Source organism: Panthera uncia, chromosome B1, assembly GCF_023721935.1.
Source record: "Panthera uncia isolate 11264 chromosome B1, Puncia_PCG_1.0, whole genome shotgun sequence".
Lineage (NCBI taxonomy): Eukaryota > Metazoa > Chordata > Mammalia > Carnivora > Felidae > Panthera > Panthera uncia.
Window position 1 is genome coordinate 57,906,905 of NC_064811.1, and position 27,048 is coordinate 57,933,952.

Consider the following 27,048-nt stretch of genomic DNA (forward strand, 5'->3'; position numbering starts at 1 on the left):
CCTTGCAAGTAGGCTTACCAGTTAGGTGTGCCAATTAGGTTCTAACCAGTGGAATGTGAGTAGAAGTGATGTGCTCCTGTTGCAGCTCTGGTCCATAAAAACAGCACATGAGAAGTCCAAGATCTCCCGTTCCCCACCAATTTGAGGCAGATGAACACATTTGTATTAGAAGCCACGTGTTGAAGATGGCCAAGCCACAAGGTGGACGGACTCACTTGTATTAGAATTTATATATATTCTTTTGGGTTAAACCACAGATTTGGAAGTTATCCTAACTAATATAGATCTATCCTTTCCCCCAGGTGTAACTGTCCATTACCTAGACCTAATTTTCATACCGCAGAGGTGAACCCATGAATCACACCAGCAAAAGTACCCTTATTACTCAGTCATAATGATTGATTCAGGAATGGGCAGATTAACAAAATGAAGCCAATGAGAAACAGCCTCACCATTTGGGCTAGCTACTATTAAGAAAGAAACATGTCACAGTAGAATCAAGCAAAAACTTTACCTATGGCCTTTGGTCACCATGGGAAGTGAACTTGCCTGAAAAGGAAATAAAGGCAGCCTCAGTGGTGTTACAAAAGGGTAAAAGAGCCCATGATTTGAGACATGTATTTCCTGGCTCTCTCCTCAGGGTTAGAACACCAAATGATAAGGGATAGATACTGCCAAGAAGATTTCAGAATTCAAAAACAGAGCTTGTGGCTTGTGCCCTGCTTCCCATCAAGAAGTTTGCCTAACACAAGCAACTACAATCAAGTAGAAGCTCAGCATGACCTGTTTAGGCAGAGAGGACCAGACAGCATTGATAATCACTCCCACTCTTGCATCTTTCTTGATGACAGTAGACTGAAAAGGAGATACGGAATTTCTTAAGAGGTATGTAAACTTGGTTCACAGTGAGCCTAACTGCTTGCAGGCAGGGTGATGGAAACTCATGTCAGAAGCTATGGTATGAATCCATGGATTGGATAGAGGATCCTACTGAGAAGACACTAATATCCATACATTTAGAGGTAAGGGCAGAGGAAAAACACTTTGAAAGAGTAGATTACAGTTTGTATCAACAACAGACCTTTCAGCAACAAATTTAGACACCAAGCAAACCAGATTCCCCTCTGCCAAAGTCATGATGGTAAAGAACTTATCTCTAAAAACCAGATAAAATCTTAGAGGAGGGATGAGAGCAGTCTAATAATAATACCTTAAACTGAATTCCCTGAATTTGAATAAAAAATTAATGTGAAATTCAAAACAGACTGTTGAAGAGAATAAAATATCTCAAAATGGCAATGTTTGTGTTTTTATTCTTGATTAGTAATAGTACCAGTGTCAACAAATGACACAATCTAAAATGTGAAACCAATGAGTCTAGGTGAGGTGCACAATAATAAGATTCCTTATCCCTAGCTAGGAGGTTTGGCAATGCTTAATATGTTGTCGCAAGCAACAACCTGTTGAATGTTGAGTTTTAGGCTTTGTTCCAATAATTCCGATACCCACTTTTGTATAAGGAATAAGGGAGCACCTTTCAGAGAGCAAACTCAAGACCACTATATTAGCCGACCAAGGACCTCATCCACTAGCTAATTAAGGGTGCCCTTAACTCACCTTGTTAAGTTTATACCACTATCTAATTAAATTATCTTCATTATGTTGTACCACAAAGAGCTACATCCAGACCTGAACAAAAGAAATGCACATCAGAACTCTAGGTTTTCAAGTAAGGTTCAATAATTGGATGAGACTTTAGCATGTTTCCCAAGAAAGTATTTCAGTTGTCCGTGGAATAGTGGCATTGTCTTAGGCTAGGACATTTTTGAGATTATATATACTGAAAGAAGCACAAGTGTAGATGCTAGGTAACCAAGGGGTGGAATGTTGTGGAGAATACTCCATCACTTACTTTTTGTATGTCCATCTTTTCAAGAAGTGCCTTTCATCTATGTGATAAAGCTGTCAATTATATGACTTTTTTCCCCTGTCGTAAAGATAGGCACATGAGCCAAGCCAATGTTTTCAGTTATCTATAAAAATTATACTGATGCTAGAGATGCTGACATAACATGGAGCCTACCTTGCCACATAACAAAGATGGAAGAAGGCAGGTATGAGCAATAGAGAGTAGAGTCCAAATGATATTTGAAATCCAGGGTTAGGTCTATTGTTAATTAAGTGGCCACTAAGTTCTGCCTTTTCTCTCACCCACCCTTGCCACCCTCATTTAAGCTATTTTAAGGTAGGTTTTATTCATTTGCAACTAAAATAGCCCTGACTAATGTAGTCCCCTGGGTGGTGCAATCCCATTCTTAGAGAAACTTACAGAACAAAGACTGGAACAGTAGTTATAGTTGCCCCACCAACACCATCATGGAGACATTCCCTCAGTTGTCTTCCTTGGAGAAACTGGCTTTATTAAGGAAAGTAATGATTTATGATTACTTCTTAATTGTCAAAGTCATTAGCCTTGTTTCAGCCCCTACTTTACCTGACTCTTGTGGACTTTGACATGAGTTGTCGCATTTTCTAAGGAATCTCAATAAACTAATTCCCTTCTTGCATAGGTTCTGAACAATTTGAGAAATAAAGGATAGAAATGGGGGCCGAAATATCACTTTATTACTGATAAGAGTAAGTTGATTGATGTTGTTTAGTATGAAAACCAAATAGGCCTGCCAACTTATCCCCACAATTAGGCCAATGTATACCTTCAGTCCCGAGCAACACTTCCCAAGGACAGCATGGAGGATCAAATGACAGTTTGGTTTCTGTAGACAACCTTGTCCTTGTAGATTGGAGGACAAAGCTAAATCAGACATTCTTCACAAATTCACTAGTCATATAAGTCAGTCAATTTCCCCAAGTATAGGGAAAGACGTTGAACCTAGTTTAGGTCCTATCACAGGAAGCAAACGTCAGAAGCATGCAAGATGCTTTCTCTACTAGCATCGTTAAACAATCCCTACTTGAAAACCACTTCCTTTAATTTTCCATGACAACTTCCTAGTTGCTTTATCTCTCTAACCAATCCTACTTGATCTTCTTTATAGGCATTTCTTCCTCCATCTGGCTTTTAGATGTTAAGAGTTTCCCCATGATTCAGGCCATTGCCCTATTTCTATATTATATTCTCTCCCGAAGGAATCTCATTTCAATTACCATGTTTAAGGCTAATGAATTCATAACCCTTATCTCCAACCCATATAGATTCAAGGTTACTAGCGGAATTACTGTGTTTAAGCTAATGCTTCCTTAACCTTTATCTCCAACCTAAATAGATCTAAGATTACCAAATCCTATTCATTCTGCATCCATATCTAATTACTTTCTTTGTCCTCACAGCCACTGCCTTAATTTGGCTTCTACCAGCTTTTGCCCATACTATTTCAATAGTCTATTAATCTCTGCCTCTGGTCCTAGTCTATTCCATTTTATCCTCCATATTGCCACCTGAGTTACTTCTTTACCTTGTAAAAACAATTTATTTCTGAAACAAAAGCAATACAAGTTCATTGTAAAACATTAAAAACATGATTTTTAAAAACTTAATATATGAGCATACTTTCATGCCATTAAGTATTCCCTATAATATTATTTATATTGAATATAAAATGGATATTTTATTTTATTTTATTTTATTTTAGTAGGCTCCATGCCCAGCGTGGACTCCAACATGGGGCTTGAACTCACGACCCTGAGATCAAGACCTGAGTAAGCTGAGATCAAGAGTCGGATGTTTAACCGACTAAGCCACCCAGGTGCCCCTGAGTATATCATTTAAATATAAGCACTGCAAAATGGCGGTCTGTAACCAAAACTGTTACATGAACATGCTATATTTTGTCATCACAGCATTTCAAAGTTGTTTGAAATTTGAATGCCTTTATACAACACATGCTTTCTTCAATTCCCCACAGTTTCCACAAATTCCTAATATCCAATGTTACTCCTTCGTTTTTGTCACGTACCTGTTTTTATTATGTTGTTGCTATTTTCTGGTGTTTTTTTTTTTAAAGATACTTTGGAATTTAAGTTGAAAATTTATCCAACGTAAGAATGAGTTTTCATTCATCCACCTGGTATCTGTTGCCTACCTACTATGCATGGTCTCTGTGATGGCAAGAAAATGGTGAACAACACAAACATGGTCCTTTATCCCTTGACACATATAGTCTAGTGTGAGAGACATACAAAGGAACTGCCAAAGGGAATAACTGCTAAAGGGAAAACTAACCTAGGGACCTTTCTTTGAGGGTAGAGTTTTCTTGAGAAAATAGTGCTTGAGCTGATATCTGTGGGAGAAACTACTTAGGCAAAAGATTAGAGAATATTGCTGGCCAAAGTAGTGTATGTATAAAAGTCCTGAGAAGGGAGGTATCAAATTGTGTCAAAAGAGCTGAAACACAAAAAGTGAATGGAATAATTTTTGCAGGATGAGGCTGGAGAAGTTAGCAGAAGCCAAATCATTCAGGGCCTTGTGGACTGTGCTAAGAAATCTGAAGCAGATGTGGAGATGAAATCTGCCTCCCTTTAATTGCTATCCATCCAATGACCCTGGTTTTCTCTTTCCTTCTTTTCATTTACTCCTCATATGACATGATTTTGAGATCTCTTTCACCCTCTGATCACTCTTTTTTGGAACTTATAATTTTCTTAGCCTGCTGCTCCAGAAGCAGAGCCAAATAAGAAATAACTAAGCTGAGGGCTAGAAGGATGACAATCTACAGAAATAGTAATTAACTACCGGTCACTTTAGTAGAACACAGTTGCTACACAATTCATATTTAATTAAATGTTATTGGGTAATGAATATATATTTTACATTAGATTTTCTTTTAAAACTATGTCTCCTATAGGGGCACCTAGGTGGCTCAGTTGGTTAGGCATCTGGCTTTGGCTCAGGTCATGATCTCACGGTTCATGGGTTCAAGCCCCACATCAGGCTCTATGCTGACAGCTCAGAGCCTGAAGCCTGCTTAAATAGGATTCTCTGTCTCCCTCTCTCTCTGCTCCTCTCTCTCTCTCAAAAAATAAACATTAAAAAGTTTTTTTTAATGTCTCATATCTTAAAGTTTATTTAGATTAAAATTAAAATCATATTGCTTTTTGTATGTAGTTCTAGGTTGGTTAAAGAAGGAAATATAGGAATGGAAAAACGTAAAGATTCCTAGAAAGCAAGAGAAAGCCAGTCTAAGATGTAAAATATGCCAAGGATAATCTACAACTAAATAATGTGCACTAACTATTGGTTATTAAACAAATAAGCTACATGCATTTAATTTTTGTTCTCCATTTTATGTTTGTTAGTGTGGTAATTTTTGTCCTTGTTTTTTTGCAGAATGTAAAGTAGTTATTGCATAAAACAACTCCTACATAGAGATTCATGAGTTCCTGAGTTTTTACTTTCAAATTGAACATGAAAAGAAACATATTCAGAGTTCAGATTTAGAGCAAGCAAGTATATTAATAACTAGCAGAAATGTTAGAAGTTAGAGCAATTCCTGGCTTATATCTTTCTCAGGACAAATTGGGCTCATTAGAAAGTTTGATCTGATTAAGACTGAAAGTATCCAAAGGAAATTTTCATTCATTCATTTATTGATTATTCTACAGATATTTATTAACTACTATGTGATATGCGCTATTTAGAGCACTGGGTACTGCTCATTAAAAAGTGCATAGTTTTTGAAGGCATTATATGCAGGAAATACTATAATAAACCTTTGACATATAAGGGATTCTCCCAATGACCTTGAATTCTCAAATAAGCAAATATTTTATATCATATAACAACTCAGAAAATATGGTAAATTATAACTAATCTTTCATATTTTCACATGTAACAGTAAGTTTTAAAATTAGGCAGAGGTTCCAGTCTAGCATGTAAGTAGTTTAGAAGTGGCCACTCCAAAAAAAAAAAAAAAAAAAAAAAAAAAAAAAGTGGCCACTTCATCCTAACATCAAGTAAAAAGCTGAACAGACTAAAAACCAACAACTTTTCTTACATCTGTCAGAGAAGTGAGGTCACAGGGCAAATCACTCCCCCCACTCATAAATTGGAGAAACAGACAGATGGACAGAGAATCACAACTTACAGGAGCAGAAATCTTCATGGCAACCAGTGTTGGGGTAGGAAAACCTGAACTGTAATTAACAAATTGCTGGAGACTTAGTGTGGACAAGGCTGAGAGTGTAAAACTCCAGGGGGATCCAATCATCGAGGGCCCCCATGCTTTGCTGATCTTTACCTCCAGGAGCCCTACTAGGTCCTCACAGTGAATACTGGAGGAAAATTTGATATTACTGATTACTTTCAAAAGTAACCATTTTGAAATACTCCATATGATTATGTTCTTCCTAACAAGGCCCGTCCTCAGAAGAAAGTATTTTACCAAACCCCAACCCTCTGGGGTTTTATCAGAGCCTAACCTAATGCCAGCTTACTCTAGCCATCATATCCCACCTGAGGTGGAGTGAGAAGGGGAGAGGCTAAGAAACACTATTGAAATTCACAGTGGCACAAGCTCACCAAAGACTGAGACCTAATCATAGGACTATAGAACACTATCCCTTCCCCCACAACCTATCCTGCATTACTAAAGGCCTATTTATTATAGTTCCTTTTACCCAGTACATCATGTCCACCTTTCAATGAAAACCTGCAAGGCGTACTAAAAACCAAAAGCAGTTTGAAGAGACTGAACCAATCAGCAAAACCAGAGTCAGATACAGCAGGAATGTTGGAATTATTAGGCCAAGAATTTTAACAAAAATACATAATTAATATGCTAAATGCTTTAATAGCAAAAGTAGATAATGTGCAACAACAGATAGATAATATAAGCAGAAAGATGAAAATTCTAAGAAGAAATAAAAAAGAAATGAGGAATGCCTTTATTGGATTCATAAGTGGGACAGACTCAGCTGAAGAAAGAATTGCTGAGCCTGAGGAAATGACAATAGAAACTTCCAAAACTGAAGAACACAGAGAAAAAAGACTGAAAAAAAAAAAAAAAAAAAAAAAAAACCCCACAACAGAACAGCATAACCAATCACTGTGGGAAAATTACAAAAGAATACCAGGAGAAAAAAGAGAGAAAAGCGACAGAAGTAGTATTTGAAGCAATAATGACTGAGAAAGGTCCCCAAATTAATGTCAGACACCAAGCTACAGATCCAGGAAGCTCAGAGAACACAAAGCAGGATATATGCAAACAAAAAAACAAAAAACAAACAAAAAAACTATACCTGGGCATAGGCATAGGTAAAATGAAGAAAAATAATAAAAAATGAAGAAAAAGTCTTGAAAGCAGCAAAGGAAATAAGTATCTTACCTATAGGGGAGCAAAGATAAGAATTATGTTCACCTTCTCCTTAGAAACTGTGCAAGCAAAAAGAGAGTGGGGGTGCCTGGCTGGCTCAGTTGTTGGAGCATACAGCTCTTGATCTCAGAGTTATGCATTCAAGCCCCCATATTGGGTGTAGAGATTACTTAAAAATAAAATCTTTTAGGGGCGCGTGGGTGGTTCAGTTGGTTAAGCATCCAACTTCAGCTCAGGTCATCATGATCTCATTGGGCTCTGTGTGGACAGCTCAGAGCCTGGAGCCTGCTTTGAATTTTGTGTCTCCTTCTCTCTCTTTCCTCCCCTGCTCGCACTGTTTCTCTCTCTTTCAAAAACAAATAAACATTAAAAAAAATTATTTTTTTAATGTCAGAATGCCTTATTCAGCATTAGGGAACCTCACACAACACTGAATCTGACCAAAGAACTAATTTTACTATAAATGAACTAAGACAAAAGAATAACAACTATGTGATTACTAGTTTTAAATGGTTTATAAACCTGTTGATTACTGAACTAGAAAGCAATGACCATAGAATGGTGGAATGGTCTATTGAAGAACTCATTTATGATGCATGGAACAAGTTGGGAAATACTGTCTTACAAGATTCAAATATGGCTTCGTCTAAGACAGAACACATAGGTCTGAGAACAAAGGGGTGACAGTAGAATGGCATAAATCACTATTAGACCTTATGCCTGGAGGGACTATATAATTTATTGTCCAGACTTAGATACTTTTAAGAATGAAATAAATCATTAAACAGTTAAAATTACATAATAATTTCAAATGTGTATTAACTGACAAATTAGTTTTATTATATTGATGGACCGATGTAGAAAATAAACTGTTTAAAAACTATTTTCCAAAACAAATCTGGATACAGTAAACTAAAAACAAGCTGCTTAATACTGATTATCAGTATATTAAAAATAACAATAATTATTCTAGACATTCATGCATTTTAATCTGTTTATTGACCATATCTGTGTCTCATACCATGTTTTTTTTTACTCTGAAGAATATATTTTTTGCAGCTTCATTGAGATATAATTGACATATAGCACTGTGTTAAGTTTAAGGTATAAAACATGATGATTTGATACACATATATACAGATTCTCCTCAACTTATGATAGGGTTGTGTCCAGATAAATCCACCCTAAGTCGAAAATGTATTTAATACACCTAACCAACCAAACACCATTGTTTAGCCTCACGTGCATTAAAGTGTTCAGAACATTTACTATGACCCTGCAGTTTGGCAAAATCATCTAACATAAAGCTTATTTTATAATAAAGTGTTAAATATCTCATGTAACTTACTGAACACTGTACTAGAAGTGGAAAGCAGAAATGGCTGTTCTGGTACAGAATGATTGTAAGTGTATTATTGGCTGTTTACCCTCATGACCACGTGGTTCACAGCATCTTTGGCACACTGTCACTGCCAGCATCACGATAAAGTATTGTACTGCATATCACTAACCTGGGAAAAGAAATCGAAATTCAAAATGTGAAGCATGTCTCTACCGAATGTGTATTGCTTTCATACAATCATAAAGTCAAGGTATAATATCATAAGTATAAGTTGAAGACTGTATTGCAAAATGATTACCACAATAAAGTTAACTAAAACCTCTATCACCTCACATTATTACTTTTTTTTTTTTTTTTGTAGCGATAGCATTTAAAATCTACTTTCTTTGGGGGCACATGAGTGGTTCAGTCAGTTAAGCATCTCTGACTTTTCATCGCAGCTCAGGTCTTGATCTCAGAGTCATGAGTAGAGACTCTGCCCTGGATGTGAAGCCAACTTAAAAAATAAAAATCTGGGGCGCCTGGGTGGCTCAGTCGGTTAAGTGTCCGACTTCGGCTCAGGTCATGATCTCGCGGTTCGTGAGTTCAAGCCCCGCGTCAGGCTCTGTGCTGATGGCTCAGAGCCTGGAGCCTGTTTCAGATTGTGTGTCTCCCTCTCTCTCTGACCCTCCCCCATTCATGCTCTGTCTCTCTGTCTCAAAAATAAATAAACGTTAAAAAAAAATTAAAAAAAAAATCTACCCTCCTTAGTAACTTTCAAATATATAATACATTATTGTTAATTATAGTTAATTATATGAAAATATATAATTACATTGTTAATTATAGTTAATTAATATAGTTAATTATTGTTAATACTGTACTTTAGATCACCAAAACTTACTCATCTTACAGTTGGAAAATTGTATCCTTTGACCAACATCTCCCCATTTCCCCCCACCCCTAGCCCCTATGAAGAATACATTTTAATATGGTATTAGGTTTGTAATTTTTAATAAAAATATATCTAAACTTCTTTAGCATTGTATTTTAATATTTTAACACTGTAGTTAATTAATTTAAAATTGTTGATGCTCTCAGCTGACTGTCCTCTGTTGACCTCAGTATTTTTATTTGGGAACATACTGTCTCTATAGGTTAATATAAGTACCTGGCAAACTCAGAGCAAATTATTCCAAATGGAGTATATTCTCAAGTTAGATTTTGTTTTATTAAATATGTAAATATTTCAACCCAAATATTTTCAGTTACTGTCTTTTTTTTTTTTTTTGCTTTCACTCATAGTATCTTTGACCAGTATTTTACAAGACAAAACTTACCAAATATGTTTTCTCTATTTTATTATTCCTTGAATGTTATATCAGATTTAGATGTTATACAATAATATACCACTTACTAATTTCATTCCATTCTTGTACAGAATATAAATTTATCCAAGTAAAAATAAAGACTCCATAAAAGAATCTTTTCAGAAATCAGGGGTACTTGTTTCCTATTGCCATTGTGCTAAATTACCATAAACCCAGTGGCTTAAAACAACACACATTTATCATCTTGTAATTCTGGAGGTCAGAAGTCTGAAATGGGTTTCTCTGAGCTAAAAGGCCAACATATTGGCAGAATTGTATCCTTTCTGAATGCTTTGTTGGAATTTTGTTTGCTTGGTTTTTCCAGCTTCTAGAGGTTGCTTGAATTCTTTGGCTTATGGCCTCTTCATTTTAAGGGGTATCCCTCCAACATTTGTTTCCATTATCATATCTTCTCTGACTCTCTTTCTCTTCTGCCTCTTAAGGACCCTTGGATTATTACATTGGACTCATGTGGATAATGTAGGCTCCACATCCCAAGAACCTTAATCACATCTTCCCAGTCTTCTTTGCCATGTAAGGTTACACATCCATAGGTTCCTGAGATTAGGATATGACTAGGAATGTTTTCAAATATCTGGGTCATATGGTATCTAAAGATGGGCAAAATGCTTGACTAGACAATTCACTAAGAGATATGGGTGGCAAATAAGCACATGAAATGATGTTGTGCTCTATATAGAAATATAATTGATTTTCATATATAAATCTGATATCCGGTAACTTTGCTAAACTCCCATACTACTTCTACTTACTTATTTGTATACTTCATGGGACGTCTTCACAGAAATTGTGTTGTCTGTGAATAAAGGGAGTTATACTTCTTTTCCACTATGGATATATGGATGTTTTAATCCCTTCCTCCCTTCCTCCCTTCCTCCCTTCCTTCCTTCCTTCCTTCCTTCCTTCCTATGTTCTTTCCTTCCTTCTTTCCTTCTTCTCCTTCTTTTCTTTTTCCTTTTGCCTGTTGTCACTGGCTAGAACCAGCAGTGCAAAATTGATTAGAAGTGGTATGATAGACATCCTTTTCTTGCTTCTGATTTTCAGAAGAAAACATTCAGTTTTTCACTGTAAGTATAATGTTAACTGTAGGATTTTCATGTATATGGTTTATCAGGTTGAGGAAGTTCCTTTGTGTTCTTAGTTTCAAGAGACTTTTTATTAAGCCCGGATTTTGTATTTCTCAAATGCTTTTTCTTTGTTTATTGAGATGATCATGTGTTTTTTTTCTTGCAATTTGTTATTAAAATGCATTAATCGATTTTGAATATTAAAATAACTTTACATTCATGGGATAAACTCTACTTGGTCATAATGTATTATCCATTTTGTATATTATTGTATTTTATTTTTTTAAAGTTTATTTATTTATTTTGAGAGAGAAAGAGAGAGAGCACACATGTGCACACCAGCAGGAGAGGGGCAGAGAGAGAATCCCAAGCAGGCTCAAGCAGGCTCCACCTTGTCAGCACTGAGCCTGAGTAGGCCCCAACTAGATAACTGTGAAATCATGGCCTGAGCCTGAGCCAAAACAAAGGGTGGGACGCTTAACCAACTGAGCCACCTTATTGTATTTGATTTGATAGCATTTTGTTAAGATGTTTTGCACATATACTCATGAGATCTATTAGTCTGAGGTTTTCTTTTTCTATAATGTCATTTTCTGGTTTTGATATAAGTAATATGGTCCTCATAGCATGATTCGGGAAGTATTTCCTCCTCATCAATTTTCTGAAAGAGTTTGTGTGGAATTGGTATTATTTCTTGCTTATATGTGTGGTAGAATTTGCCAATGAAGCTATATGGGCTTAGCATTTTCTTTGTGAGAAGGTTTTTAACTAGAAATTCTATTTCTTTAATAGCTACAGAATTATTTAGTTTATTTCTTCTTGAATGAGTTGTGTGTAGTTTGTGTATTTCAAGGAATTTGTCGATTTTATGTCATTCTTTAACTCTGGTAATATTATTTGTTCTGAAGTCTATTTTATCTTGTATTTATATGACCACCCCAGCTTTCTTTTGGTTAGTGTTAGCATGGTGTTGTTGTTGTTGTTGTTGTTGTTGTTGTTTTCCATCGTTTTACTTTTAACCTATACATTAACATGGTTGGGTCTTGTGTTTTATAAACTTTTACAATCATTTTTAAATGAGAGTGTTTAGGTCATTTACATACAATGTGATTATTGACATTTTTGGATTGATATTATCTTACTATTTTTTTCTATTTGTCCCATCTTTATTTCCATTTTCTTATTTTTCTGCTTTCTTTTAGAACAATTGTGTTATTTTTACTCCATTTCATTAACTTCGTTGGCTTATTAGCTAGAACTGCTTATTATTCACAATAAAGAGATACAGAGTTTTAGTTGTCTATTTAAGGTTTATATTACACACCTTTAACTTATCACATTCTACCTTCAAATAATATTGTACACTACTTAATGTGTAGTGTAAAAACTTTGCAACAGTATAATTCTATTTTCCCTTCCTAGCCTTCTTACTATTTTCACCTTATATTTTTACTTCTACATATTTTACAAATCCCACAATATGTTATTTTTTTGTGTGTTTCTTTAAGGAGTCAGTTATATTTTGAAGATATTTAAATAAGAAAAAGTCTTTTAGTTTCATTTTTCCATCTTTATTGCTATATGATTGACAAAAATGTAATATATTTAAGGTGTACAATGTATTTTTTTTTAAGTTCTCAGTTTATTAATCCTCTCATAAAAAAATCTGCTCAGTCTGGGGCGCCTGGGTGGCTCAGTCAGTTGAGCGTCCGACTTCAGCTCAGGTCATGATCTCGCAGTCTGTGAGTTCGAGCCCTGCGTCAGGCTCTGTGCTGACAGCTCAGAGCCTGGAGCCTGCTTCTGATTCTGTGTCTCCCTCTCTCTTCGCCCCTCCCTGACTCATGCTCTCTCTCTGTCTCAGAAATAAACATTAAAAAAAATGTTTTTAAAAAAATCTGCACAGTCACCACAGATAAAGCTACTGCAGAATCTTTACTCCTGTTTTCCAGTCTTCAGCTCACTTTTTGCCAGCACCAACATTGGCTTTGCAGTCTACCTGACTTTCCTCATTCTGTTCTTGTGTTCCTTTTGCTGTTTTCTTGAGGTATTTTTCCTTCTCATAAGGCCGTGTTTTGCAAGTCTACGTTTGAGTTCATTTTTCTTTATATAATTCATGGAATCTTAAATCATGCCAAAGCCAGTTGTCTTGCCACCACCAAAATGGGCTCTGAATCCAAATACATAGATGATATCTGCTATGGTCTTGTACATTTTGGCTAGTTTTTCCAGAAGTTCTGTCTTAGGTACTTGACAGTTGCCTTTCCGTAGTGAAGAACATCAATGACCATTTTTTTCCACTGAAGTAATCAGCTGGTGGTCATAAACTTCCTGGTTGGAAGGGTTACTGTGCTGTTCCTGATGGTGGCAGAGTTTCAAGCAGCCAAGAAGGAAAAGAGACAATATGTTTTGATACATTTACATTGTAAGATAATTACCACAATCAAGCTAATTAACATATTCATTACTTCACATAATTATCTTTTTGTGTGTGGTGAGAACACTTAAGAACTACTCTATTATGGGGCATCTGGGTGGCTCAGTCGGTTGAGTGTGCGACTTCTGCTCAGGTCGTGATCTCGTGGTCCATGGCTTCGAGCCCTGAAGCTATGCTGACAGCACAGAGCCTGGACCCTGCTTCCAATTCTGTGTCTCCCTCTCTCTCCGATCCTCCCCCACTCATGCTCTGTCTCTCTCCATCTTTCAAAAATGAATAAATGTTAAAAAAAATTAAAAAAAGAACTCCTCTATTAGCAAATTTCAAGTGTTGTAATACATTATTATTAGCTCTAGTCACCATGCTAAACATTAGGTCTCCAAAATTTATTCATCTTATAACTGAAAGTTTGTACCCTCTGACAAACATCTCCATTTTTCCCTCAACCCCTAGCCTCTGGTAACCACTATTCTACTCTCTATTATTATGAATTCACATTTTTTCCCCCAGATTCCTTATATAAATGAAATCATACAGTATTTGTCTTTCTGTGTTTGGCTTATTTCATTTAGCATCATGTCCTCCAGCTTCATCCATGTTGCAATGCAGGATTTCCTTCTTTTTTAAGGCTAAATAATATTCCATTGTGTATGTGGTGTGTGTGTGTGTGTGTGTGTGTATGTGTGTGCATGTGCATGGTAGTCACATAGGCTATTTCCATACCTTGATTGTGGTGATTAATGTTGCAATACATACGGGAGTGCAAATATCTCCAAGATAGTGATTTTATTTCAATGTATAACCAGAAGTGGGATTGCTAGATCATATAGTAGTTCTATTTTTATGGAATCTCCATACTGTTTTTGATAATGACTGTATCAATTTACATTCTGACCAACAGTATACAAGGATTCTTTTTTTGCCACATCCTCTCGAAAATTAAGCATCTTTCTACTTTTTCATAATAGCCATCCTAACAAGTATGAGATGATCATTGTGAGTTTGATTTCCATTTCCCCAGTGACTGATAATAATGAGCACTTTCATATATACCTGTTGGCCATTTATATATTTATTTCCTTTTGGAAAAATGTTCAGGTCCTTTGCCCATTTTTTAATTGGGTTATTTGGGTTTTTTGTTATCAAGTTATGTGAGTTCCTTAAATATTTTAAATATTAACCTCTTATCAGATGTATGCTTTGCAAATATTTTCTCCCAATCCATAGGTTGCCTTTTTATTTTGTTGATTTTCTTTGTTGTAAAGAAAATTTTAAGTTTGATGTAGTCCTATTTGTTTATTTTTGCTTCTGTTGCCCTTATTTTTGGTGTCAAATTAAAAAAATAGCCAACACCAATGTCAAGGAGCTTTGTCTTACTTTTATTTTAAAATTTCACAGTTTCAGATCTTACATTAAAGTCTTTAATACATTTTGAGGTTTTTTTTAAGTTTATTTATTTATTTTGAGAGAGAGAAAGAATGTGCACCCAAGTGAGGGAGGAGCAGAGAGAGAGGGAGAGAGAGAATCCCAAGCAACCTTTGTGCTGTCAGCACAGAGCCCAATGTGGAGCTTGAACACATGAACTGTAAGAACCTGACCTGAGCAAGATTAAGAGTCAGATGCTTAACTGACAGAGTCACCCAGGTGCCCCCGAGTTTTGTTTTGTTTTGTACAGTGTAAGGGTTCAATTTTATTGTTTGAATGTAGATACCCGGTTTTCCCAACTCCATTTATTGAAGAGACTATCCTTTCCCTATTGTGTATTCTTGGTGACTCTGAAGAAGATTAGTTGACCATATTATGTGTGGGTTTATTTCTGGGTTCCTGATCTTAGAGGAAAGGATTTCATCTTTTCACCTGTGAGTATGATGTTAGTTGTGGGCTTATCATATATGACTTTTATTATGTTTGGAATGTTCATTCTATACCTAATCTCACTTGATCATGGTGTATAATCCTCTAATATTTTGTTGAATTCATTTTCTAGCATTTTGTTGAGAATTTTTGTATCTATATTCAACAGGGATATTGACCTTTAGTTTTCTTTTCTTGTAGTGTTTTTATCTGGCTCTGGTATCAGTAATGTTGACCTTGTAAAATAAGTTTGTGTCACCTCCCCTTCAAGTTTCGTAGAATTCACCAGTGAAACCATCTGGTCCCTGACTTTTCTTTGCTGGGTAATTTTTGATTATTCATTCAATCTCCTTGCTAGTAATTTGTCTGTTAAGATTTTCTATTTCTTCATGAATCAGGCTTCATAGATTGTTTGCTTCTAGGAATTTATCCATTATTTCTAGGTTACCCAATTTGTGGGTATGTAATTATTAACTATTAATGGTATATAAATATTAATAATCATTTCTTATGATGATTCTTAGTATTTCTGGGTTATTAGTTGTAATGTCTCCTCTTTCACATATTATTTTACTTATTTGAGTCTTCTCTCTTTATCTTAGTCTAGGTAGAGAATTGTCAATTTTGTTCATCTTTTCAAAAACCAGCTCTTACTTTTTTGTTGATATTTTGTATTGTTTTACTGGTCTGTATTTTATTTCTGCTCTGATTTTTGTTATTTCCTTCTTTTGGCTAACTTTGGGCTTAGTTCTTATTTTTCTAGTTTCTTGAGTTAGATTATTAGTGATCTTTCTTCTTCATCTTAATGTAGACATTTATCATTATAAACTTCCCTCTTACAAGTGTTTTAGCTACATACCAAAAGTTTTGCTATGCTGTATTTCCATTTTCACTTGTTTTAAGACATTTTTAAATTTCTCTTTTGATTTAATTTTTGAACTATTGATTGTTCAGGAGTAGATATACTTTCCACATTTGTTAATTTTCCAGTTTTCTCCTGTTACTGATTTCTTGTTTCATAACATTGTGGTAAAAAAAGAGGCTTGGTATTATTTAAGTCTTCTTAAGTTTGTTGAGACTTGTTTTGTGGCTTAAGAATTGTGGCCTGGAGAATGTTACATGTGTGCTTGATAAAAGTGTGTATTCTGCTGCTATTGCATACAATGTTCTGTATGTCTGTTAGCCCTATTCTGAAGTGTAGCTCAAGTCTAATGTCTCTTTGTTGATTTTCCGTCAAGATGGTCCATCCATTGTTGAAAATGGGGGATTGAGTCCACTACTGTTTTGCATTGTAGTCTATTTCCCTTCATATCTATTAATATTTGCTTTATATATTTAGATGCTCCAATGTTGGGTACAGAGCAAGTGCAAGGTTGGAGGGAAGATGGCAGCCCCAGTTCTGGGGAATTACAACAGCAGTTTCTTTGTGGGAGGGAGGTAGAGCAGCATCTCTCTTTCTGGGGTTCTCCCTGGCTGCTATGGCTGTTGGTCACTACAATGGAAAAGATTTGGGTGTTCCATGTGGACCAGGACATTGAAGTCTGCTGATGAACACTAGAGGGTCCTCCGCTATGAAAGCTGCAGAGAGTCCACCGCTGTTGCAAGGGCTGTTGAGATAATCAGCAGCAAAGTCTCCCAAGGTTCTCCACAGAGCTGGCCATTAGGGATCACAGTGGCACCTGCCACTGTAGAATTGCTACGGATAGCCTCCATCCTTCTGTTTTTTTCCTAGCCACCTCCAGATATCTCAGCTGTGCCAATCTCACCAGTGATCCTCTTGTACAGTTATTCCCCCCCCCCTTTTTTTTTGCTCCACTAAGTTGCTATAGGTTTTTAATTTGACTCTGAGTTCTTCCAGGGCTATTTTCATTCCTGGATCACTATCTAATTGTTGTTTTATGTACAGAGATGAAGACTGGTATCTTCTGCTCCATCATCTTGCTAACATCACTCTCCAAGAAAAAGTCCTTATATTTACCCATGTAGTTGCCATTTCTGATGCTCTTCATGCCTTTATGTGGATTTAGGTTCCATTTGGTATTATTTTCCTTTTTCTTGAAGGACTTTCTTTACTATTTCTTACAGTGCAGGTCTGCTGGTGATGAATTCTTTCAGCTTTGTTTTATGTCTGAAAAAGTCCTTATTTCATTTTTGTTTTTGGAAAATATTTTCACAAGGTAAAGAATTCTGGGTTGATTTTTTTTTTCTTTCAATACTTTTAGGATGTTGTACCACTATCTTCTAGCTTGAATTGCTTCTGATAAGAAATTTACTCTCATCTTTATCTTTGGTCTTGTATCATATGTCTTTTTCCTCTGGCAGCTTTTAAGATTTGCTTATTATTACTAGTTCTAAGAAATTTTGCTGCTAAGCTGTGTTAGATAGGACCAGACAAGATTTAGTCTATGATGAAATCTTACCAATCACTGGGGCAATAATCTTCTCAGTATCCTAAAGCTTTCCACTCTGGCTGTTGGGAACATGCACTATCTTAGTCCATATTGAGCTATGAATACTCTTCCTTTAATCCTTTCGGGTCGTTCTCCCCCAGCTTCAGATAGTTTCCTCACATGTATGTGCTAATGAATACTTAACTGGATATTCAAGAGACACTCTCTGGAGATCCCTAGAATTCTTTCTCCATGCTTTCTCTTCTCTCCTGTACTATTCCTGCCACTTCTAGCCTACTTGACTTCCTCAGACTCCCAGCTCCTTCTCTGCAATTCAGGGTTATTTCTCCTGCACTGCAGCCTGAAACCTTTCTCTAGGCAGTAAGCTGGGGATAGTATAGCTTACCTTATTTGTTCTCATTTGACAGGGGACAAATGTCCTTCATAGACTGATAGCCAATATCTTCAAAGCCATTATTTTACAGATGTTATCCATTTTTTCTATTTATTTCAGGCAGAAGGGTAAACGTAAACCTGGTTACTCATCTTGACTAGAAACAGAAGTCCACAGTGACTTTAAAATTTTTTTAATGTTTATTTATTTTTGAGAGAGAGAAAGAGAGAGAGAGAGAGAGAGAGAGCGTGAGCAGAGGAGGGGCAGAAAGATAAGGAGATACTGAATTCAAAACAGACTCTAGGCTCCAAGTTGATAGCAGAGAGCCCGACAACGGGCTCAAACTCATGAACTGTGAGATCATGACCTGAGCCAAAGTTGGACGCTTAACCAACTGAGCCACCCAGGTGTCCCCACAGTGACTTAAAAAAAAAAAAAGTGCAAATCTTCTTATATTATGCTACTCATAAAACCTGTCAATGGCTTCTCACTGTTCCTAGGATAAAGTCCATAATTCTCGACAAGGTTTTCAAATTTTGGCCACTTCTAGGATATCTTGTGCCCTTACTCTCCCTTTACTCTATGTTTCAGTTACTCAAACTCAGTGGACACTCTGCCTCTCCTCCCCCTGCCTTTACCCCATGCTTTGTGTGCCCCCTTCACCTAGCTCACTCATACCTACAAATCAGTTTGTCTTGAACGCCATTTTTTTTTCAGGAAAACTGTCTTTGGCTTCTCTCAATAAGTTATGTTTTAATCATTGTCCTCATAGGTTAGAGATCAATATTAAGGTGGTACTCTCTAATATATCAGGAAATTATGTTAAATAATTTCTGAGCATATTTCCAATGATAAATTTCCAAGGTTTGATAAAATAAACATTCTTTAAAAACAAATACATTATTTGTATATGATATATATACATATCTTACTTATTAAGATTATAATACTTTATTAAATTTGATTGTAGAAGTGTTGAATGGGATCTGGTAGCACTTAACTTCTCAGGAAGGCTTTTTGAATGAGGTTAAACATTGCCATACCCATTATACCTCACCTATAATTTGTTATTATTTCAAACTCAATATATTGATGAAGTACTCAGTATTATCAGTATGAGAGAGGTAGTATAAAATCAATCTCATTCCTAAAGAAAGTTAAGATTTACTTAGTAAAATAGGCTCATATGCAAGAAACAGCAAGAAATTGGACAAATATTTATAAGATAATAATTAAATGCATATTAAGTTGTATATTCAATAAGTCCTGCCCTTGCTACTCTAAGAGTGGAAAGGTTTAGAGCAGATTAGGTAGAGAAATTAGCCATTCAAATTTAAGCTAGAGAAGGGACTCCAGAGGCAGTAAATATTAAGTAAATTAGTTAATTATCTGAAATAGCTAGAAGAAAAAGGAGGCAAAAGAATAGGTATAAAGCATTACCCAAGAAAAAAGTTGATAAAACTGAATCTGTTGTCAAATGCAAGGAATACATGTTAGGTCAAAAGCTAGAAGACAAATCATAGGTCATAACTTGAGTCAACACGAGAATTCAGTGGGAGAAAGAAGTAAGATGGCAATGAAGCTGGAGGACTTAGCACTCCCGATATGAGAAGGGCTATAGTACTTGAAGCTCCCTGAAGCCTCCCTTACTAAAGCTTAATTGTTATTGGGTGTGGATCACATGCTGAATATGTGAGGGGCCTGAATTAAAGGAAATTGGTTGGAGAGATTTTTATTCTGACCCCTGCATAAACACCCAGGCTTTCCTTCTCAAGGAAGAGAAGACTTTCTCAAGGTTTTCCCTAGAAAACCTAGCTATCAAATCTCTTTGGTGGGATGCTCTGTTCCACCTCTGTGCCTTAAATCAGTCATTTATGGCCATAGCCCCAGGTATTTGTCTATTCTGATCTGTTCACTATGATTATTTTGTACACAACTCCCTGCTTCCTGATCTGCACCCATTCATTCCATAGTCCATCTAGCCTCTTACTGTGGCTCCATTCCCAGATTACAGTTCTGCTTCTGTCCTTTGAACTAGACTTTGGTATTTGGTTTCCTCTTTCTGATTCTTGGCTTGCTCTCAAAAGTATGTTCTAATGATCATGCCCACTTCAAATGACTTCACTTTCATTATTCTATAGGGACTCAACCCCTGTTTCTGTAGGCAACATAACCGCCATTTCTGGCCATGGAGTGGTGCCTCAACAAAAACCACTGGACCTTACATAAGAGATTCGCGTCAGTGGTTGTTCATATGTGTTTTTCTTTACTAAGTACTGTCTCCATTGGATGCAGTGCCAGGGCTGGCTATAATAATGGCAAAGTCCAAATCATTCCCTCCTGTGTGTTTTGGCTCATTGTCTCTGGCAGTTGGGTAAGTTGCAAAGCATTGGGTTCAGAGTGGAGTTTTAATGTCAAGTGTACAGAGATTAGTGAAAATGAATTTTGGATGCAAGAATGGTAAAACTGGAAGTAGAAGGCCCCTACTTTATGGTCAGAAATCTAGAAAGTAGTGAAGGGTGGTACATATCTCTTATGAAGAGCCACAGAGTCTGCTCTTTGTATTGTCTTTCTTAGTGTTCAAGATTGTCAATTTAAGCTTTCATTTGTTTAACAGGTACTTATTGAGTACCTACCATATATGTATTAGGCTCTGGGTTAGAACTTGGGAATACAACGGTGAGCAAAAATAATCATGGTACGACTGTTACTCAGCTTACAAGCTAAGTGGGGGAAAGACATTATACAAGAATCCACAAATTATCTTATAGATTATCAATAAATATGATATAATAATGTAACTATTGATGTAATCAAATGTAAATAAGATAATAATTAATGGAAAATAATCAATAATTAATTAAAATAATTAATGGAAAACATAATTAAGGGAAAACTGAAACTATGGTAATTACTATAGGGAAGAAGTACATGGTACTATAAGAGTACAATAGTTCTTTCTTGAGAAATTATTGTTGATCTGACATGGTAAAGGGAAATAGATAACTAGGTAAAGGAGGGATAAAGTACATCTATCCTAATTCCTTCTGATAAAAGGAATTATTGTGGCTTCAAGTAGTTGAAAGATGGCTATTACTGCCATTGTGTCAGAAAGCTATGAACAGCATATTGCCATATAAGCCTAAGAAACAGGTAAAGGCCAATCACAGAGGGCCATTGTAAAGCTTCTGTCTTTACCTAAAGAAAGATGGGATGCCACTGAAGTGTATTAAGCAAGAAAGTGCTGTGATACATGTTTTGAAAAGGTCATCCTAGTTGCTTATGTGGAAGAGACCAAAAGATGCAGTCAGAATGCTTATTTAGTAGATTCAGGCAAGACATAATGCTGGCTTACACTAATATGTTAGTAGTGGAGATAACTAAAAGTGGTTAGATTCAAGGTATATTTTAAAATCAGAGCAAATAGGACTTCCTGATGAATTGAGGATGAAGGATGACATTTTCCTCCAATCTTTCCCCTCCCTTCCCTTTTAGAAGATGATCTTATCTCCTATTTTACCAGAATAGAGTCATTAGGCAAAAACTCTCTCATTTACCTGCCAAAAACATGCACTTGAGAAGGGCCTAGGGAAATTGATATCTTCAAGATTTCAGTTAAAGGGCAGGAACTTATCTGAAGAAGGAGATGGAAGGTGTTATGATGATGATGGTAAAGTAAAGGATGAATGGAGCAATTCCATTTGCCATATAATGGAAGCCTGGGTGAAAGGTCTGGTGAAATTCTTTGAGGGGGACAGACTATGGGAAGTAGCTGGAGGATTTGACTTAGGTGGTCATAGACATAGAAATTGGCAATCCGTCGGAAGTCAGGACAATGCTGGTTGCAGAAACTGAAGACTCGCGTGCTATGCGGCCTAAGTAATAGTGGATATGAAAACCACAGAAGCCTTGCATCAGGAGATGTCCATGACTCCTTTGGGTTCTTTTGGATTTCTTCCAGGAATTGACCGAGCCAAAAGTTATGGTGATGCTAGGTATAAAGGAAAACAGTAGACATGAAATACATATTTATTGAAGAGGGTATATATACAAATTGTGAAAGGCCAATTTCTCTGTTTTAAGATGGATGATGTAGTCATATTAATTATTTGATATGTAGCCATGGACATTTCTTTCTGTGTCTGGTTGGTCACTCTTTTTAACCTCCATCTGTGTGGATAGTGAGTAAGAACGGATGAACTAAGACATTGAAGAATTTGAGGGAAGTATTCTAGAAATACAAGGCTAGTCACTGTATATGGTCTCACTGTATATTGCCAGGTCGTTTATAGAAAGGAAACACCTTTTCTTTTAAAGTTTATTTATTTACTTTTGAGAGGAGGGGAAGGACAGAAAGAGAGAAAGAGAGAATCCCAAGCATCAGTGCAGAGTCAGATGCGGGCTCAACCTCACTAATTTCAAGATCATGACCTGAGCCAAAATCAACAGTCGGACACTTAACTGCCTGAGCCAGCCAGGTGCCCCGAGAGGAAACACCTTTTTAATCGGCAAGGCAGCAGGCTCTGAAGCAGAATATGATCCAATGTAACGAATACTTTGTGCCCCATTGTGGTGGAAGCACTGAGAATTGTGCTAAAACTATATGAAGGGGAAGGGCTAGGTCAAACCCTTTTTAATGAACTCTGAGGGATTAGGGTATAGTTTTTCCCAGGGCATCCTGAGCCTTCTTTGCTTCTAGATGCAAACCTTATAAATAGTGGTTTGCATCAGAAAGTTCTGTCAGAAAAAGGATTACCAGACATCCTCATGGGTCATATTCAGGATCTTGAATGGATCTAACCAGGTTACATTGTCTGGGCCTCATATTGGTGCAAGCAACACCTTGATTCTTCAGGGCTGTTTCTAGTAGTTCTGGAGCTCCTTCAGATGCTTCTTGGTTCAAGCGTTTGCCTCTTCTCACCCACTGATGAAGTTTTTCACTTCTAGCTGTGGTTGTAGGGCCATGTCAGTCTTTGAACAAAGACCCTCAGGCATGAATAACCTTGTACATCAATAATTTTATAGATTTCTCTTGCCTTATATGAACCTGCTATATATGATATGGAGTTGAACTTTCTTTTTTTTTCTTTTTTTTTTTAATTTTTTTAACGTTTATTTATTTTGAGACAGAGCATGAACGGGGGAGGGTCAGAGAGAGGGAGACACAGAATCTGAAACAGGCTCCAGGCTCTGAGCTGTCAGCACAGAGCCCGACGCGGGGCTCGAACTCACGGACCGCGAGATCATGACCTGAGCCGAAGTTGTTCGTTCAACCGACTGAGCCACCCAGGCGCCCCTGGAGTTGAACTTTCTAAGAAGAATATGATACACTGCACCTGATGTATGCTTAGCTCTCTTGTCATTTGTGCTATTCCTTGTTAAGGACATCAGGTCACAGAAGAGTTTTAAGACCTCTCCGGTAAATGTATCCAGACCTTAGAGGCAATGTTTATAGGAAATATATGCAGTCTTGTATATTGTGTAATTAGTTATTGCCATCAATAGCTTTCTCTAGAAATACGTGCACAGGCAGAGTACACCTCAATCTGAGGGACCCTTATAGAGGTGATTCCTCTATGGAGATGATGGAGGGCTCTCTTTATGATGTGAGAAGGAGATGCAAGGCAGGGTATGGGTGAGATTGAGGTGAAGAAGCTGTTCCACTCTTGAAAGATAATTATCATTTGTAGACCCTAATATCTTATCCAATTTCTCTAACGTACTTGGCTGGAAAAGATATCATTCAAGCTTCTTTCAGGATAATAAAGCCACTATATAATTTATAAAAATACGGGATTTGTTAAACGTGAAAGGAGCTTTGGAAATGAAAGTCTGGAAGAAAGGAGTTAGAAACTCAGAAAGATCATCACCAGTCAGTACTTTCATCACACCAGTACAATACCCGTCTGGTGGACAAGTTGAAGCCTGCAGGGAAAATCAAGAAGCCAAGTCCTTCAGGATGCCAAAGTGAAGGTAAGATCTATGGAAATTGCAGCTTCTAGGAAGTTATTGCCTTCATTTAGGTATTGCCTCCATGGATCTACAGTCAAGTACCTGGTAGAGGGCATGGAGTCACAGTTGGCCAGCAGAAAAAGCAGGTGGGAAGGAGTCAAATGCAGGGGAGGAAAAGCTAGCACCTACTAATACTCTGTGTCTTTTTTTTTGTCACCATGTCTGACTGCAATGACCTTCTAAAGGTAATGACTTCTGTTTCATTTTTGCCTTCCAAACTTCTCATGTAGTTCCTCTTTTGGTCAACTCTAACTTTGTACTATACAGGGAAAAGAATTTTGGGAAATGTAGTTTTCAGCATTAGCTAAATTCATGCAACAAAATCTATCACAGACATTCAAACCCAAAGTTCTCAAAGATACATTTATTGGAGTTTCCTCAGAGATGAGATGGTATAGTAGTGCTAGGGCCACAAAACCAAGGCAGTCATACAAGGCTACATTTTTTGACATATCTGGATCATGGGGAATCAAAAAGCTACCTAAGTGTCCCAATGGCTAAAGAGTATTACCAAATACTTAAACTGCTCCAAGTGGGTCTGGAAGACCATTTTCCTGATAATGTTCTCTCGAATGTGGATTAGATTGCACATTCCCTCTGAATTGGCCTAAGGTCTTGGGGATGGACATTCTCATACCAGCACAGATTTACTGTTGCAATAGTTTCTGGAAGACATTGGGGTTTCTTGGGGTGCCTGGGTGGCTCAGTCGGTTGAGCGTCCTACTCTTGATTTTGGTCAGGTCATGATCCCAGGATTGTCAGTACTTTCAATGGGAAAGTGGGACAATGGGAAAGTGTGGGATTGAGTCCCTGCTTTGGGATCCATGGTGACACGGAGCCTACTTGAGATTCTTCCTCTCCCTCTCTCTCTCTCTCTTCCCCACCCTTCTGTTCTGCCTCTCTCCCCCAGTTATGCTCTCTATCTCTAAAAAAAAAAAAAAGAATTGGGGTTTCTCACTCTTCTCTTCAAGAGTACAAGGGCCCCAGCAAAAGAATCAAAGAAAGTTGAGAGATCGTCACAGATATTTAATTTATGGTATTCTAAGGGACATAGACATCTTCTAAGAGTGGATTATATTCCTTTTTCACTTTTGAATTTGAGCCACAGATGCAAACTGGATCACGCAGTCAACTCTTTATTCACAGTTAATATCTGCTTCCTATTTTGAGAACACCATTTAATAGGTCAAGTGTGTGTGTGTGTGTGTGTGTGTGTGTGTGTGTGTGTGTATCTGTATAGCTATCTATCTATCTACCAATTATCTATCTATCTCCTCAAGAATGAGAGCATTGGGTAGTAAAATAGTTGTCCCATGCATAGCCTGGGGGAATGCTATATTCAGTTTAGTTGAAGTTCAGTATCTAAGTACTCCAGGAGTTCACAGCATTGTGTACCTCTAGCTAGTTGATGACAATAGCCCTCCAACAGCAATTGCCTATCTGATGTATATACCTGGACATATTTTCCCAAAATATTCTAGCTAAATTTGGAGCTCAGTACAAACACAGCTTCTTCTTTTTCCTCCCTTAGTCCTCTTCACTTGTCTCTCTACACTGGAAATTCATCTTTATTCTGAGAAGGAGGTCATGGCTACTAGGCGGTATGATAAGATGGCCATGTGTAAAGTGTGATGAAGATTTTGATGGGCTGACCTGATGGTCAGGTTTTTTGAATAAGGAGTTCGGGCTATCTTATCCCAATGTGGTGACACTCTGATACACCACCCGAATCCCTTTTTAGTGAAGGACTGAGCCTCAGCGGCTGAAGGGACTATCTATAAATAGCTTTCAGAGATTGCCTCAGTTACAGAGAATCACACAAGAAGTCCTATAGCCAATAGTTGATTGATGTGGAGTATAAAGCCCTTGCCATCTGAAAGGCCATTCTAGCTCCAAAGGTTCCAAAGGGGTTGGTTGAGGCTGTCGCTTGACTTCTTCCTCTCCTCACTCCTGCTTCCTTTTCCTTTCTTCCATAAATGTCGATCCCATGGGTATACCTTTGTTCCATGAATACCCCCCCCATACACTAAACTCAATCTCAGGGACTACTTTCTAGGAATCTGACCTACAACACCTGTACAGTTGTGAGTCTTTCTTGGAGCTGTGCTTGTTGGAAAGGCAGATGACTATTTCTTCTCTCATTCTGTCTCCTCTCGGATATTAACACTGTGGTAAGCCTATGGATTAAAGGCATACTGCCACAGTAAAAAAAAAAAAAAAAAAAAAAAAAAGTGCTATTGGAGTTTAGAAGAAAGAAAGTGATCAGTGGTGATCAATGAGAGCTCAAGCAGTAAAGAAAGACTTTGCAAGGACTATGCTTTTTATCTAGTCTTTGATCCTGTTCTCCCTTTTTTCCTCCAATCTATTCTCCAGGCTGCAGCTATTTATTTTCAGACCCAAATATGGTCACATTGCCTTTCTTCCTAAAGTCCCCCAAATTGCTTCTCATTATTCTTGGTCTAAAGTTGAAATTGTCTTTAAGACTCTGGACCTGGATCCTGCCACCCTACCCCCCAACTGAATCTCGCTCAGTGTCTCTAAAGTACCATGTTAATGTGCTCCTGGGCCTTTCCATGTATAGCTCTCCTTGCCTAGACTACTCCTTTATGCTTACTCCAACTTATATTTCAGGACTCACGTTCAATGTCACTTCTTCTGGGAAACCTTTCCTGACAATGTAGTTGCTTTGTGTTTGGCCCTGCCATAACACCCTGTACTTCCCCTGGAATAGCAATTACTCAATTTTGCTGTAATTTTTTGTTTTTCTTAAATACTATGCACTCTCTAATAACACCTAATGTTTTTTTCTAATTTTTTAAAATATTTATTTTTGAGAGAGAGAGAGAGAGAGAGAGAG

At 37.1% G+C, this 27,048-nt stretch overlaps 1 pseudogene; it reads right to left on the minus strand.

Annotated features, from left to right (window-relative positions):
* Positions 1 to 12,373: 12,373 nt before the first annotated feature.
* The window catches only part of LOC125922372 (40S ribosomal protein S24-like), a 29,934-nt pseudogene continuing 15,259 nt past the window's right edge, over positions 12,374 to 27,048 (minus strand).